This window comes from Narcine bancroftii, chromosome 1 (genome assembly GCF_036971445.1).
Source record: "Narcine bancroftii isolate sNarBan1 chromosome 1, sNarBan1.hap1, whole genome shotgun sequence".
Lineage (NCBI taxonomy): Eukaryota > Metazoa > Chordata > Chondrichthyes > Torpediniformes > Narcinidae > Narcine > Narcine bancroftii.
In genome coordinates, this window is record NC_091469.1 from 446,882,493 (window position 1) to 446,899,581 (window position 17,089).

The following is a 17,089-nucleotide window of genomic DNA, read 5'->3' on the forward strand; positions in this document are numbered from 1 at the left end:
CAAACGAACAACAACTGGCAGTGAGTGGCAGCATGAGAAGATGGCCAAGGAGCAAAGTGGAATTCTAGGAATAGAGTTTATAAAAGAAAATGGATATCGTCGCAGGGGCAGATCGACAAAGTTCACACTTGCCGTTCCTTAGAAATGAGTGTCAGCTGTTACTCAAAGGAGAAAGAGAAGAAGTGCAAGTCTTTGGGAGATTTCAGAGGTGATAAAGAAATTTAACACCAGAGGAGGGATCTTGCTGAAGCATCCTAAATTTAAATTGCAAGATCCCATGGAAAGGGTGAATATTGTAGATTTGTAGATAAATAGAAAGTAATATTAGGGAAACAGAACATAGTCAAAGACAGTCAACAGACAAATTAAGTATGGAAGTGACATTAAGTATGGAAGTGACATTTTTTTTTATATTTTATTTTGAGAATTTTCAATGAACATGCAATCAAAATGAAGAATAATCAAAAAGTAAAACATCAATATCCATAATATTAACAAAATAATACAATTATCGATCCACATGTCAATATTAAAGAAAGTGAGAAAAAAGAAGTCAACATGTGATTCAATTATTGTAAAGAAAAATTCCAATAATACTACAAAAATACAAATTCAATGTCCATGTTGAACCAAAGGGAGAAAAAATAAGAGGAACTCTCCCCCCGCACCCCCCAAGAAACAAGAAGAAAGAAGAAAAAGTAAGAGGCTAGGATAAACCCCGCACTCCCAACAAGGGACAAATAATCTGATTTATCTAGGGTCCTCGGCGCTGCGAGCACAGGGGGGTGAGACAGGAGGAAGGAATCGTTAAAGATTTACCCCCGATATACCTTAGGTATGAATTCCATATTCTTAAAAATATAACAGGTTATAGGTGTTCTTCTCTAGGGGAACACAATTATCTTCCAGTAGGCTAAACCTAGTTGGGAATCATATTTGCAAGTAACTGCTATGCATTTCCTGGCCATTGCTAAAGCGAGCTGAACAAATTTTAATTGATATTTTAACAACCTCATTTTAGGTCTTGTGTCTTCTAATTCTCCAATAAAAATAATTCAGATGCCTGAGGGTATACCAAATTCCAGTAATTACCCAAATCTTCCCAGAAAGGCCTCACCTTAGGGTATAACTAGGTTGAATGCAAGAAAGTACCTATTTCTTGACCACATCGAAAACATTGGTCTGATATTTCTGATTTCAATTGATGTAACTTTTGTAAAGTATAGCTGATGTAAGAAGTTACATTGCACCAGCCAATACCTTACATTAATCATGTTGATCACGCTGGCCTGACATAAGTCGGACCAGCAAAATGGATCAATTTCTATACCCAAATCTGATTCCCACCTTTGTCTTAAGTAACATGTTCTATTGCCTGTTCTGAATGGTCCAAGAAAAGGTGTTGTTGAATGCTGTGACTTTTAATGCATTAACTAAAGTTGTTGATTTTGGGTCCAATGACCATAATGTCATTGTTTTCAAGGTACTTATGGATAAGGATAGGTCTGGTCCTCAAGTTGATGTTCTAAATTGAAGAAAGGCCAATTTTGTGGAAATGAGAAAGGATCTCGGAAGAGTCGATTGGAATAAGCTGTTTTCTGGCAAGGATGTATCCAGCAAGAGGAAGGCATTCAAAGGCGAGATTTTGAGGGTGCAGAGTTTGCATGTTCCTACCAGGATTAAAGGCAAAACTAACAGGCATAGGGAACCTTGGTTTTCAAAGGATATTTCTGATATGATTAAGAAGAGAGAGGTGTATAACCAATATTGGCAACAAGGAGCAAATGAGATACTTGGAGAGTATAGAAAATGTAAGAGAATAATAAAGAAGGAAATAAGGAAGGCAAAAAGAAGGAATGAGGGTGCTTTGGTAGATAATTTGAAGGTAAATCCAAAGGGTTTCTATGTATATTAAGAGTAAGAAGGTAACAAGGGACAAAATTGGTCCCCTAGAGAATCAGAGTAGTCAACTATGTTTGGAACCTCGCGGAATGGGAGAGATCTTAAACAGTTTTTTTTGCATCATTATTTACTTAGGAAACTGGCACAGTGCCATACAGATGGAAGGGAAACAAATGTCATGAAACATATGGAGATTAAGGAGGAGGAGGTGATTGCTGCCTTACAGCAAATAAAGGTAGACAAATCCCCTGGGCTGGATATGATATTCCATGGACCTTGAGGGAGACAAGTGTTGAAATTTCAGGGGCCCTGATGGAATTATTCAAAATGTCCTTAGCCATGGGAGAGGTGCCGGAAGATTGGAGAGTAGCTCATGTAGTCCCGGTATTTAAGAAAGGTTCCAAAAGTAAACCAAGTAACTATAGGTCGGTGAGCCTGACATCAGTAGTTGGTAAATAATTGGAAGGAGTTCTGAGAGATAGGATATATAGATGTTTGGACAGCCAAGGCTTAATTAAGGACAGTCAGCATGGCTTTGTGCATGGTAGGTCATGTTTAACAAATCTTGTAGAATTTTTCGAGGAAGTTACCTAGAAGGTAGATGAAGGAAAGGCTGTGGATGTTGACTACATAGACTTTAGAGAGGCCTTCGACAAGGTCCCACATGGGAGGTTAGTTCAGAAGGTTAAGACATTAAGTGTACAAAGAGGGGTTGTAAACTGGATTTGACATTGGCTGAGTTGGAGAAAACAGAGAGTGGTAGTGGATAGTTGCTTCTCAGACTGGAGGCCTGTGAAGAGTGGTGTGCCTCAGGGATTTGTGTTGGGACCATTGTTTTTTTTTGTCTATATCAATGATCTGGATGATAACGTGGTAAATTGGATCAGCAAGTCTGCTGATGACACAAAGATAGGATGCGTAGTAGACAGCGAGGAAGATTTTCAAAGCTTGCAGAGGGATTTGGACCAACTGGGAGAATGGACCAGTAAATAAATGGATGATGGAGTTTAATGCAGAAAAGTGTGAGGTATTGCATTTTGGAAGAGCAAATCAAGGAAGGGTGTACACTGTAAATGGTAGGGCACTGAAGAGTGCAGAGGAGCAAAGAGATGTTGGGATACAGGTACATAGTTCACTGAAGGTGGCATCACAGGTGGACAGGGTTGTAAAGAAACTTTTGGCATCTTAGCCTTTATAAATCAGAGTATTGAGTATAGAAGTTGGGATGTTATGTTGAAGTTATTTAAGAAATTGGTGAGGCCAAATCTGGAGTATTGTGTGCAGTTCTGGTTGCCTAGCTACAGGAAGGTTATCAATAAGATTGAAAGAGTGCAGAGAGGATTTACTAAGATGTTGCTGGGTCTTCAATAGTTGACTTACAGGGAAAGATTAAACAGGTTAGGACTTTATTCCTTGAAATTAAGAAGAATAAGAGGAGATTTGATAGAAGTTTACAAAATTATGAGGCGTATAGACAGAGTAAATGCAAGTAGGCTCTTTCCACTTAGATTAGGAGAGATAAATACGTGAGGACATGGCTTTAGAGTGAAAGGGGAAAACTTTAGGGGGAACTTCTTCACTCAGAGAGTTATGAGAGTGTGGAATGAGCTTCCATCTGATGTGGTGGGTGCAGACTTGATCTTGAGTTTTAAAAATAAATTGGATAGATACATGGATGGGAGAGGGTTATGGAATGGGAGCAGGTTATTGGGACTAGCTGAACAATGGACATCACAGACCAGAAGGGCCAAATGGCCTGTTTTCTGACCCGTGGTGTTCCAAGGTTAAACAGATAGGTAGAGAATGTCCTGATGGAAAACCTTGTGGTAGAATTTTTGAATTTAAAGTACATCGATTTTATACACACTATGTACAAAACTCACGGCAGGTGATTAATGCAATTTCATCAATTATAATTACACAATTTAGATTAGGATTAGGAGAGATAAATATGTGAGGACATGGCTTTAGAGTGAAAGAAGAAAAGTTTAGGGGGAACTTTAAAAGTTTAGGGGGAACTTTAAAAGTTTAGGGGGAACTTTACTTTGGGCGTGCAAAAATGGTTCTATAAAATTACATAATTTGGAATAAGAGCACACCATAATTGACAAGACCAACACTGACTATGCAAGCACTTCTGTTGGATGAGCAAACAAAACTACAGATAATCAGAGTATAATAAATGTGAATATATCTGATATGTCAAGAGGAAGATTAATGGGTGCCAACTATGTGAACTGCTATGTTCTAGATGAAGGCAAGCTTCTTGAGAATTGTTGATGGCACTTATCCAGACAAGTGGGGAGTATTACATTATACTTCTTACTTCCTTTGCAGATGGTGAAAAGGCTTCAGGATGTCAAGAGCTGCTACATCTGCAGGTATCTATGTGACTGCAATGCAAAATGTGCTGGAGAAATTCAACAGGTCATGTAGCATCAATAGGAAGTGAAGTGTAACCACTGTTTTGGGCCTGAGTCCTTCATCAAGGTAGGAACAAAAATCGGGCAGGCGCATGAGTAAAAATGTGGGGAGTGGAGAGGAGGAGAGAGGAAGGGGCAGGGGGAGGACCACAGGCTAACAGGCAAGAAATATTAGGTAGATATAGGTAGGAGGTCAGAAGAAGAAGAAAGCTGAGAAGGGATGGGGAGAGGGTAGCACTCTGATAGGAAGGGAAGGGTGGGGAGATGGAGAATAGGAAAAGAGAGACATTTGGGGGAGGGGCTTATCAGAAATAGTTGATTGCCGCAGTTTACGTTCAGCCTTTGAAGCATGAAAAAGCTTTCTAGTGTATATGTGAAGTCCAGATGATTGCATGATTGTAGCTGGTGTCTTCAATCACACCAACCCGATAAGTGTTCTACCACAGTTTCAACACCATGTCAACATCACCACCTGAGGAGAGAACACGCAACATCAAGTGTATACCTGTTGTGTACAAGGCTGCCCCTCACCCTTCACGTTAGATTCTCAGACCATATATCCTTTCTGCTAACCCTCACTTACAGACTGCTGGTAAAAACGAATGAAGCTAGTGCATAGGGAGTTCAGAGTGTGGCCGGGAGTGGGGAGGGGATGGATGGGTAGAGGGCACACAGCGCTACCGGACCACTTTGAGACAACAGACTGGAACTACCTCAGGGCAGTAGGCACCCACATGACTACGTAAAAATCAATGAGTACATTAACAAGTGGATTGAGGATTCTACAGTGATGAAATGCTGCACAACCAAGGAATCATGCAGAGGTCTGTGTATAGCTCAGAGATTAAATGTAGCCTTCAGAACAGGAATCCAGAGCTTCCGATACCCAATCCTCCCCTCGCCCTACCTCCAGAGTGCGTGAGCAGTAGTAGGCCGAGGGGAGGGTTCGTAATCGGCATTGGGAGCTCCAATGTGCCAAGGAGGGAGGGAGGGAAGGGGATAAGAGGGAAGGTAATGCCACTGAGCCTGAGGTCCTGCTCCTGCTCGGGAGGTCGCTCTCCTTGATGATGCCAGGACAAGGGATTCTTCCGATCGCTTGCAGCTGGGAGACAGTGGCACACAGTTTGAGAGGGAGAGTTGGAGAGAAAAGTCAATAGGGGAAGGTAAAGAAGAAATTAAAAGAGAGAGGGAGCGAGTTACCTGAAATGAGGACAATCGTCGTTCTAATTTCTTATTAGGTGAATTTTTTTTCAACCTGTGAGGTCAGTTTGGCTCTATAAAAATTTTGGATAAGTAAGGATTTCTGATTTGTTTTGAATATCCTCATTTATCTGAAGTTTTTTTTAAAAATTGGATAAATTAGGATTTCAGAGAATCCAATTTCAGATAATCGGAGTTGTACATAATTTTAAAGCCTTAATTTTATTGATAAAACTGCACAATTCAGAATGTCAGGAATAGAGGGGCTTTGGTTTAAATGATGCCATTGCCAAAATTTACACATTATCGCCTCTCAAACTAACAGTCATTTCCCACGCATAAAGACTAGAATAGTATTTATGTGAAAACACCATCATCTCTTTGGCTATGTAAAAGAAAATGGCAGCATTGCTGGAGTTGCAAGGGGAGTGGAAGCAAAGACTCCCTCGTGGGGTCCAGCTGCCCAGTCCATCTTCTGGCAGCTCCTTACAGGCTTTAAATGGTCTGTTAAAGGAGCTGACGGTGGTTTATTTTAAAATCCTGTGACCATGGGGGTCTGAGCCCTTGAGGGGTTGCCGACTCTTGGGAAACATGGACTGACGGAAGGCACCAGAAAACAGGGAGACCACCCACTGTTTGAGAAGGAGAATTAGACCCACGAACCAGAATAACACACAGGCAGAGGGCTGTTAGTGTCCCAAGGTGAGGAACCCATGCAGGATGCAGGTTGCTGTCAATTGCGGTCAAGGACATGCACCAAACTGCGACCTGGTGGAGACTGGCTCAAGACTGGCTGACGGGGTACCAGGTATCAGAATTAAGATGCAAAATGGTGCTGAGGGCACTGAGAGCTTCCTGATGATTTTAGAGGTTTGGATCTGGAGCTCAGATTGCTGATGGTTTGGAATCTTGGACTGAAGGTTGTGTAGCTGGAGGCAAATCCATGGACACTCAATGACTGAGGGGACTCTCTTTTGTTTCTCTTTCTCTGACTGTAAGGGGTGCAGTACAGTTTCTGCTGATGTCGAATCTTTGTCTGGCTTATGGTAGAGTTAAGGAAATTTTGTGTTTTATTACATGACAATAAAAGAATTTTGAATTCTTGTTTGTAAAAAAACAAATTTTCTAAAGGCATTTAGGAATAGTCAATAAATTTTAACTTCTCCAGTGATGACCACACCTCAAGACTTAAATTCTGAAAGTATTTATGCTGTTTGAAATTTAGTTCCCAGTGAACAAATATTTGCAGGCAAAAAATTACCAAGTAGGATTGTCCTTGCGGCCAAAAGCACACCAGCTACTATTGGTGGCCACGGTAACAAATCTAGACCCAAAGCAATCTGTACTCCAGCAAGAAGATGTCAGTAGTAGCGGGTCCACATGTGATGCAGTGGGATAGTCAAGCCCCAAAATCCCCCCACAGCTTTGACATTTGACTAAATTTGCTAGGAATAACCATGAATTTTAAGAACCTAAGCCTAAATTAATAAGAAACAACTGAAAATGCAGAAAATTTAGAGATTTGTTGTGCCAACACGTGGGGCTGAGTATGGGTGATTCTGGCAAAGATCAGAATCAGATTGTCATGAACAAGTCAGGAAATTCATTGTTTTGCTGCATGACCAGTGCTGTAAACCACCTTCCAAAAATAAATAAAAATCCACAAAAAGTAAGGCAGTGTCTTTGGTTCATTGATCATTCAGGAATCTGATGGCAGTGGAGAAGAAACTATCCTTGCACTCCTGAGTGCTCAGCTTTAAGCTCATGTACCTTTTTCCTGATAGTAGCAGAGTGAAGTAGGCATGGCCTAGGTGGTGAGGGTCCTTGAGGATAGAGGCTGATAAGTAGACTGAGGAATTTGGTACTCTCTACTTTCTCCACCTCCGAGCTATTAATGTGTGCTTGAGTGCGGTCATTCCAGGTCCTCCTGAAGTCCACGATCATCTCCCTTGTCTTGACCACATTGAGACTCGGGTTGTTATTCGTACCAGATCATAAAGTTTTCCACTTCTTCTCTGTAGTGTGACTCATCGTTGTTGCTGAAGAGGCCAACCGTAGTTGGGTTATCTGCGAACATGATGACTTTGTTGGAGCTGGACCTGGCAGACATGGGTCAGTGGCAAAAACAGGAGTGGGCTGAGCATACAGTCCTGAGGTTCTCCGGTGCCCAGCGTGACGGTGCTGCACCATCTGCTGCTGACCCAGAATGACTGTGATCTTTCCGTTAGGAAGTTCAGAATCCAGTTACAGATAGAATTGTCAAGTCCCAGTGAGGACAGCTTCACCACCAGCTGAAGTCGATGAACAGCAACCTTGCGTTATGATGCTTTGTTCTCCAGGTAGGTCAGGACAAAGTGGAGGGACGAGACTATAGCATCTTCAGTGGAATGGATCCGTCTATAGGTTAATTGAAATGGGTCAAATATCTCGAGGAGGTCCATTTTGATCACCAGACGCTCAAAGGATTTCATAATGGTGGAGATACTAGTCATTGATGTCTGTTACTGTCACCCTCTTGGATACTGGGGATGGTAGTGGCTGTCTTAAAACCCATGGAGACTATGGACTGCTCCAGTGACGCATTGAAGATGTCCTTAAGGACCTCCGTCAGTTGATCTGTCCAGTCCTTCAGTACCCAATCAGGTATGTCATCAGGTCCCATTGTGAGGGGACCTGATTGGGGACTTGGATTGGGTTCCCACCTTGGCCTATTCATCAGAGGGACATTGAGCTTTCTTTGGCCTCATCAAACTGTGTTTCGAATATGTTCAGTCTGTGTGGAAGGGAGGCATCATTCTCCTTAACTTACCCAGTTGTCTTGTGATCTGTTATGATCTTTATCCCTTACCAAATGAGGTTCATGTCACCGGTATCGCACAACTGCAAAGCGATCTTCTGTGCAGACTCAGACTTTGCCTTCCAGATTGCCCAGGAGAGTTCAGCCCTGTAATCTCAGTAAAATTAGGGCCATTATGAATGATTCTGTTTCAAAATTTAGAAATACAGCACAGTAACAGGCCCTTCCAGCCCCCGAATCTGTGACACCCAAATACCCCAATTGAACTACAACCCCTCTATGCTTTGAAGGGTGGGAGGTAACTGGAGCACCAGCAGGAAACCCACAGAGACATGGGGAAAATATAGTGCTGTAAATAGTGTTGCTCTTACTGCTCAGCTAATGATGCAATTCTATCAGCACTTAACTCATGGGGTAGCATTCTTTATTGTGTCAGTCTATATAGTAAAGGCAAGCTATTGTTATTGGTATATCCTTCCCCCTCTCAGGAAAAGTGTGAATGTGTTGATCTCATATTTTTCAATAAAACTCAGTGAACTAAACGATGTCCTATCTCATAAGAAAAAAGTGAAGATTTCAAACTGGGATCTTCCTGGTCTGTAGAATGTGGTAAAATATATATGCAATGGTAAAATAAAAGGGAACTGATATAAGGCAGGCAATGGCTTCACAATCGTTTATACTACCCTGGAGCACAAAAGACAAAATGAAACCTCAGTAGTGGAAAACCTGAGTTGTGGAATCAGCCACTCTGAATCAGAAGTAACAAGGCTAAATGCAGATTGAGCTATCCCCTCATCTGTCCATTACATCTCCTTACGTGCAAAGCAGTAACAATTCTGACATCAGCCATTCTGTTGAATATAATAATTATTAGGTATTACTGAGGCAGTACATTTTGCTGAAACTGAAACGGGTTTTTTGTGGTGGATTCCTGTCCACTAGAAACACCGTTTAGTCCATTCCTAAAGCAGAACCCAAAAGAGGGTTCTAACTGTACTATGATTATACTGGAGGTTCTGGCGTCATCAACCTGAATGGTTAACATTGGATTCGGCTATGTGGACAGCCTGCCTTTCTATGTTATGGGAATCACCACTTCAATTTGAACTGGTTCTGATTTCAACTTTGCTTGTAGAGGCATTGGAGACATTTATTTCTGGCCCATGGTCTTCTCTGAACTTTTTGTTGGTTGCCAAACAGAAAAGAACAGCACAGGAGCATGCCCTTCAGCCCACTATCTCTGATCTGATCTGATACCAAATTAAACTAATCCCACCTGCCTGCACATGGTTGGTATCCCTGTATTCCCTGCCTGTTCAAGTATTTATCTAAATGCCTCAAAAATTACTATCATGTCTACCTACCACTCAATGTACAACACTTGCATTGCTTATGTCCTTCTCACCTTAATCCTATGCCCTCCAATATTTGACATTTCCACCTGAAAAAAATTCTCTGACTATCTACTGTGCTTCTAATAATTTTATAAACTTCTGTTAAATGGTCTCTCATGTTTCAGAGAAAGCAATCCAATTTTGTTCAGCCTCTCCTGATGAACTCCATTCCAGGCAGCATGGAGCTTGACAGCATAGAAACAGGCCCTTTGGCCCAACTCGTCCATGCCAATCAAATTGCTCACCTAAATTATCTCACACTTGACCCATATTGCTTTAACCCTTGGTTTATCTATGTACCTGTCCAAATGAAATATCTTTAGCGGTTATTATTTAATTACCTTGCATAGATTAGTTATTAGTTACCTTGTGTAGATTAGTTATGGCAGGAAACCATTCAGCTCATCAAATTTATTCTTGAAACTATATTTGGTTATCAAGTAACAATAGGGCTTTCTGCTTTTCTAAATGCAGTTGTCCTCAACTTTTTTTTCTTTCCTCTCACATACCACTTTGAGTATTCCCTATGGCATAGGTGCTCTGTGATTACTAAAGATGGTATGTGGGTAGAAAGCAAAAAATTTGAAAAACACCGTTTTAATTGAACCGAATGGACTCGTTATGTGCATGGTTTCATAACTCCAAAGGAAACGGGCCAATGACAATTTTTCTCAAGCAAAATATTTCAGTAACAATTGGGTCTAGAGCAGTGATTCTCAACCTTCCCTTCCCACTCACATACCACCTTAAGCAATCCCTTACTCATCACAGGACACCAATGGCATAAGGATTACTGAAAGTGATATATGAGTGGAAAGAAAGAGGTTGAGAACCACTGGTTTTTAACCACTTTCTGCATAGCTACATTAACTTGGTTGTGGTTAAACATTCAAATTCTTATCACTGTTAATTTCATAGGATAATTAATTTGTGCAGCAAAATCCCCTAAACAAAAAGAAGATAAACTGCAGACACCTCCAGGCATTAGAAAGATGCCAAAAATGTTATCTCTGCAAAATCCTTCAAATTCACCATTGTGTCCACTGCAGATCTGAGGAGTAAATGTTGCCTGTGACTAAATTGGATGGCTGTTGTACAACTGCAATCAGTTGGACTTGAGGAAGGGCGAGGTCCATGGCAGTTTTTGCACCTATCTGGACACATCCACATAGATGGATGGAGAGTCACGATCGCCCACGCCCAAACGGCAAGTTACATGAACGACTCTTAAGTCTGCAGGGAAAAGACACACAATCTAACCCTATCCACAATTCCTCAACCACCCTTCTCTCACGACTGTATCGTGATCCCACTCTTTTCGCTGGCGATGGAGGGAGGAAGAGAGAGAGAGAGCGCGCAAGAGGATGGGAATCTTTTCAGTCCTCTGCGACATCACAGACACAATCTTCATTGATCCTTCAGAACCAAGGTGATTTCTTTATATATATTGAAAGCTCCGAGGAGTTAAATTCAGCTGAATTGAAACCGGGACTTCCCATTTATAATGCGATACGGGGGAAGTACATGACCTTTCTGTTCATTTGAAGTGGAACAACTGGTTATAGAATATATCTATATTCCCTGCTTTTTGAACAATAGCATTTTGTCAAGTAGAGTGAACACACGCGTAAAAACGTTGGCTAACCCGCTTTGCCTGGAGAAACCAACAGTCCAAAAACAAAATGTTGACGAGTTTCGTTCGATTCACTTGTGAACAGCGATGAGATGAAAAGCGTCTAGACATCAACGCTTTGCGTGCAGAGTGAACCAGGCACTGACGCCAGTGTTGAGAGCGAATTCCCCGTGATCTCTTCCATCGGGATGAGCAATTTACCTTTGGGAATGAACATCGGGTGACCTAGCGAGACAGGCAGCCTTTCTCGGCTTCCAGGAACCTCAGTAGATCTCGTCATGACGCAAATTAAATCACATCGGTGTATGGCCGTGGTGCAAACAGACGTCCGGTATTCCGCTGAACATCCGACTGAAACGTTGGGGGTGACCACGTAACTCGCACCGAATAGCAGGAATGACATAAAAGCAAAAACTGTGAATCCCGTCTGTTTGAAGCAGCCACTCCGCTCTCCCAGTGTCCAAACTTTCCAGTATCTGGGTGTAACACATGGAGGGGGTTGGAAATAGGTCAGGAATTCCCAAATAACATGGGCGTTCGTATTTTGAGTGCTCCGTGTCAGCGTGACAGTCATTACAATTCAAGGTACTATCTGATCAAGATTCGATAGTGAAGACGCGGAAGCACTGGTTTCCCAATGGGGGAAATTTGAGAAGTAATATCGGACTCTCCAGGCCACCAAGGAGAGAAATCTGGAAGGGGGGGGGGGGGGGGGTTGGAATACTTGCACATAAAAGGAACAGAAATGTGTGGAAAATTGCAGAAAGTCTGAATTCCCTTCAGAAAATATGTGCATTGCGGACCTGTTGGGTATATCCTGCAGCCTTGCATTTCAGTCATGAACAAGTTAGGAAATTCGTTGTTTTGTGGCAGCGTCACAGTGGAAACATTCATATTAACCACCTTACAAAAATAAATAAAAAATAGTGCACGCAACTCAAAGTCAGGCAGTGTCTTTGGTTCATTGATTATTCAGGAATCTGATGGCAGCGGGGAAGAAGCTGTCCTTATGCCGCCGAGTGCTCTTTTCAGACTCCTGTACCTTTTTCTGATGATAGCTGAATGAAGAGGGCATTGAGGTGGGGGCCATTGAGGATAGAGGCTGGATATCACAGACTGAGTTAACAACCCTCTGGGAATTTTTTTTCTTGGCCTGAGTGTCCGCACCTTAGCCTTAAATACCCTTGATCTCGCCCTCAGCAGGTCGTGAATCCTCTGATTCATCCAAGATTTCTGGTTGGGGAGCACATACTTCTTAATGAAGTCGATGACACGTTACATATTCATTCAAGTTTTTGGATGAGTTCTTGAATAGAGTCCATTCCACCGATTCAAAGCAGTCCTCCACCTCCCTTGACCATACTTTTGGACCTTTTCAAGTTCTTTTCTCTATGCTCTTGCTGTTCTCATTTTCATACCTCAATCTGCACTGCAGATTTGACCTCATCCTATCAAAGATCTTCTATTTGTCCAATCCTTTCTTTCCCCACCTTCTCTGTAACCTAAAACTAACTTGTTTTCTTTCTTTCAGTTTTTACCAAGAGTAATTGATCCAAAATATTAACTTGGTGTCTCTTTCCACTGGTGCTGGATGGTCTGCTGAACATTTACAATATTTAAGCAGAAATCTGTTGTTCTTGACCCCATATGGTCATGGATGTTTAGAGAGTGGGCCATTCATGTCTGAGATAAACCTTTCACAAATTCCATCATTTGCCACATTTTCACTCTCGTCTGTGTTCAGTTCTGTTCCAAAACCTGAAGAATTATCCCTCAAGCAAAGGCCTCAGCTCTATCTCAACAGTCAATGAATGTCAAATTCCATTGCAGGATTATCTTCTATTATCTTTTCATATGAGAGCTAGATGTTAATTGCAGGACTGTTGGACATGCACAGCAAGTCAGACTGTTCTAGTAATTCCTGTTTATTTATTAGATTTCCAGTATTTGCATTATCTTCCACACTACCCATCCATTCCCCCTCTTACAGTTCAATATTCAATTACCCTGCTCAGAGCTTGCATGCGTGTGCGCACGCACAAACACACACACACACACACACACACCCCCCCCTTAGTCTTTCCATCAGGTCTGTTAATATGACATGGAGTGCCTGGGAAAGGATATACGGTAATCATTATTTTGCTTATTATTCCAATAGATTTGGAGCTATTTGTTGAGTGCATGCATCAACTGTGTGTCGTGATACGTGGTAAGGTAGTCAATACCTCAGAGTCCTATAGGAGCCATGGATCACTACAGCTCTATGAATCATGTTCTGGGTTTGAGGTTTTGACCCTCAAACATCCACTTCCTCTATAATAAATACAGACGGCACAGTTAGCATAACAGTAGGTGCAACACGATCATAGTGCCAGTGATCCGGGTACAAATCCAGTGCTCTCTGTAAGGAGTTTGTACTTTCTCCTTGTGTCTGTGTGGGATTCCTCAAGGCACCAGTTTCTTCCTACCTTGCAAAACCTACAGGGGTTGTATTTGGATGGCCTGGGCTCATGGGCCAGAAAGGCCTGTTACTGTGCTGTATGTCTAAATTAAAAAGAAAGATGTAAAAGTCTCTGCCAATATACTACAGGCAGTCATTGATGTCTGCCTCTTCTGGGAGATGACTTCCCAAGATATACAATACAGTCACCACATTCCAAGATCTTGTCATGAACCTTTATTGTTGAAGGGAGATGTTGTGCACCTGAAGGCTGACATGCAGTGGAAGAAAAAAAAATCGTGTGATTTTATTGAATTAGGTGATAGACATAAAGGGCTGAATGACCTAATTCTACTTCTATTTCTGTAGTTCTCATTATACAGATGTAGATGCACAATGACAACTTCCAATTATGTAGCACCTTTATTGTAACAAAAATTGTACGAGTATTATCAAACAAAGAAAATTGACAATGAATCATGTTGGAATATACTGGGTCATACGATTATAAGCATGGGATATAATGGGTTGATTTTGAGGAGTGCTTTAAAGTAGGAAATAGAAATAAAGAAGCAGGAAGTTTTGGGTGGATTTCCAGTGCTCAGGATCTTAGCAGCTGAAGACGTGGATGTCAATATCAGACAATTGAAGAAAAACAGATATTATGGAGCGTTACAGACCTAGAGCTTTCATCAAAAATAGAGAGGAGTGAAGTCATACAAAAACTTGGACAGCAAGCGTGGGAGAAGAAGACAGGAAGCAGAGTTTCAGGTGACTTCAGAATAATGGAGAAGGCAGCAAAGATAACATGATGATGAAGTGTTGTGGTGAAGGTGAAGAGATGAAAAATTCAGCAAATGCATAAACGGCCAGGATCTGGTTGTGCTGTGCAGAGGTAGAAATATACACTTTAATAGTTGACTTGAATTTGAAGTCCAAAACTTAACTCAAGGTCTAATATGGCAGAAAGGATTAGTTTCAGAAAGTTGATAGGGAGAGGGGTAAATGGCTGGTGAATAGAGTTGGTGATAGAGATTAAAATCAAAGGCTTCATTTTTCCAAATATTTCTTCATTTATGGATCTGAAGCTGGCTTGGTCATAGAGGGCAATGGTGGAAAGATGCTTTTGTGCCTAATAGTGTACAACAGGGATCAATACTTCAGCTGTGTCTTATATACGTTAAAGGATGTATTATTACATTGGGGGTTGTTGACAGCAAGAAGCGATTTAGCGAAGCAATAGGATATGTAATTTGATTTTAATAAATATAAGTGAATGCATTTTTGGAGGTCTAATAAGAGTAAGACATGAACTATGAATGGTAGGATGTTAGGGAATATTGACAACAAGTTCATAGATCCATAAAGGTGGCAGCACAGGACATGAGGCCAATTTTAATGCTGGCCTTCATTAGTCCGTGCCTAGAATTGAAAAATAATGAGGACATGATTAAGGATGAAAGGTGAAAACTCAAAAGGGAATATTAGGGGAAACTTCTTCATTCAGAGAGTGGTGAGAATGTAGAATGAGCTGCCAGCTGAAATGATGAATGCGGGCTCAGTTCTTGACATTTAAGAAATATTTGGACAGGTAAAATTGGAATGGAGAGGTTATGAAAGGCTATGGTTCAGGGGGCTGGTCAATGGGACTAAGCAGAATAATAGTTTGGCATGGATTAGATGGATCGAAGGGCCTGTTTCTGTGCTGTTGTGTTCTATGGTTCTCTGGTACAACTTTATAAAATAAGTGAGGTCACACCTGAGGTTTGTGTGCAGTTCTGATCACCACTCTATAGGATTGTACTGAAGAGTTTGCAGAGGAAATTGACATGAATGCTGCCTTGGATGAAGTTTTTCAGAAATTAAGAGAGACTGGATTGGCTGGGTTTGTTTTCTTTGAAGTGGAGGAAGCTGGCAGAATATTTGACATTGGTGCACAAAATTATGAAGGGCACAGATACAATGAACACGAAGAAGGAGGGGATCCAGATTGATCCTCAATGGACACCAGGTGAATGAGAGTCGGTTGAACATGTGCATCCAGCGGAGGATGAAGTAGGGAAGCATGGACAGTAAGAAGCATTGCCTGAAAGCAGAGCTGCCTAAACCAGAGAACAGACGGCTTAGAGGGGATTTGAGGAAAACTGTTTCCACCCAGAAGCATATGGCAATCATGAACACACTGCCTAAGTGGGTGGTGGAGGCAGATCCTCTCGCAACTTTTACGAAACATCAGGATAAGCACTTGAATTACCAAGGCATGAAGGTTACACATGCCGTTAAATGGAATTGGTATGTATGGTGCTTTGAGTAGATGTTTCCTGGCCAGATGAAATGCACCCTCAGCTTCTGAAAGAAGTAGCAATAGTGGAGACATTAGTAATGATCTTCCATGAATCAATGGATTCTGGCATAGATCCAGAGGACTGGAAAATTACAAAAGTTACTCCACTATTTAAAAGGGGAGGGAGGCAGCAGAAAGGTGGTTGGGAAGTTATTGGAGTACATTGTCATGGATGAAGTTACAAAGTACCTGAAGGTGCATGCCAAGATAGGCCAAAGTCAGCTTAAGGGAAAATCTTGCCTGGCAAAGCACAAAGGACATGCATTGGATGTTGTATATTTGGATTTTAAAAAGGTCTTTGACAAGGTGTCACACAAGAGGCTGTTTAACAAGATGAGAACCCATTGAATTACAGGAAAGACAATAGCATGGGTTGAGCATTGGTGTTCCGCAGGGCTGGTGTTGGGGGCCACCTTTTTTTTTGCATTGTTTGTTAATGATTGCAGAATAAATGTCTTTGTGGCTAAGTTTGCAAATGATACGAAGATAGGTTGAGGCAGGTAGTCAGGAGGAAACTGAGAGGCTGCAGATAGATGTGGTTAGATTGGGAGAATAGGCAAATAAGTGACAAATGAAATGCAATGTTGTAAAATGTACGGTCATGCACTTTGGCAGAAGAAACAAAAGGGCAGACTATTATTTGGACAGCGAGAAAATTCAAAATTCAGGGGTCCAAAGGAACTTGGGAGTCTCTGAAAATTAATCTCCAGGTTGGATCGATGGTGAAGAGGGTGAATGCAGTGTTGGCATTCAGGATATAAATGCAGGTCTGTGATGTGGCACTTTTATAAGGCACTGGTGGGACCTCACTTGGAATACAGGGTATTGTTTTGGGCTCCTTATTTTTAAAAGGGGTATGCTGACATTGGAGAAGGTTCAAAGGTACACAAGAATGATTCCTGGAAAGAAGGTATTAGCATATGAAGAATGTTTGGTATTCAGAAGAATGG

General features: G+C 41.5%; 1 protein-coding gene across 6 annotated transcripts in view; it reads left to right on the forward strand.

Moving 5' to 3' along the window:
* Positions 1–17,089, forward strand: part of map3k8 (mitogen-activated protein kinase kinase kinase 8) — a 47,748-nt gene that overhangs the window by 3,266 nt on the left and 27,393 nt on the right. For 2 of the 6 annotated variants that reach the window (XM_069914507.1, XM_069914501.1), the window contains exons 2-3: positions 4,240–4,392; positions 7,547–7,864. The gene's annotated coding sequence lies outside the window, so the exon portion shown is untranslated. Of the gene's footprint in view, positions 1–426; positions 836–4,239; positions 4,393–7,546; positions 7,865–17,089 lie in introns of those variants that run through there. The other 4 variants (XM_069914503.1, XM_069914504.1, XM_069914502.1 and 1 more) reach the window with 4 other exon arrangements.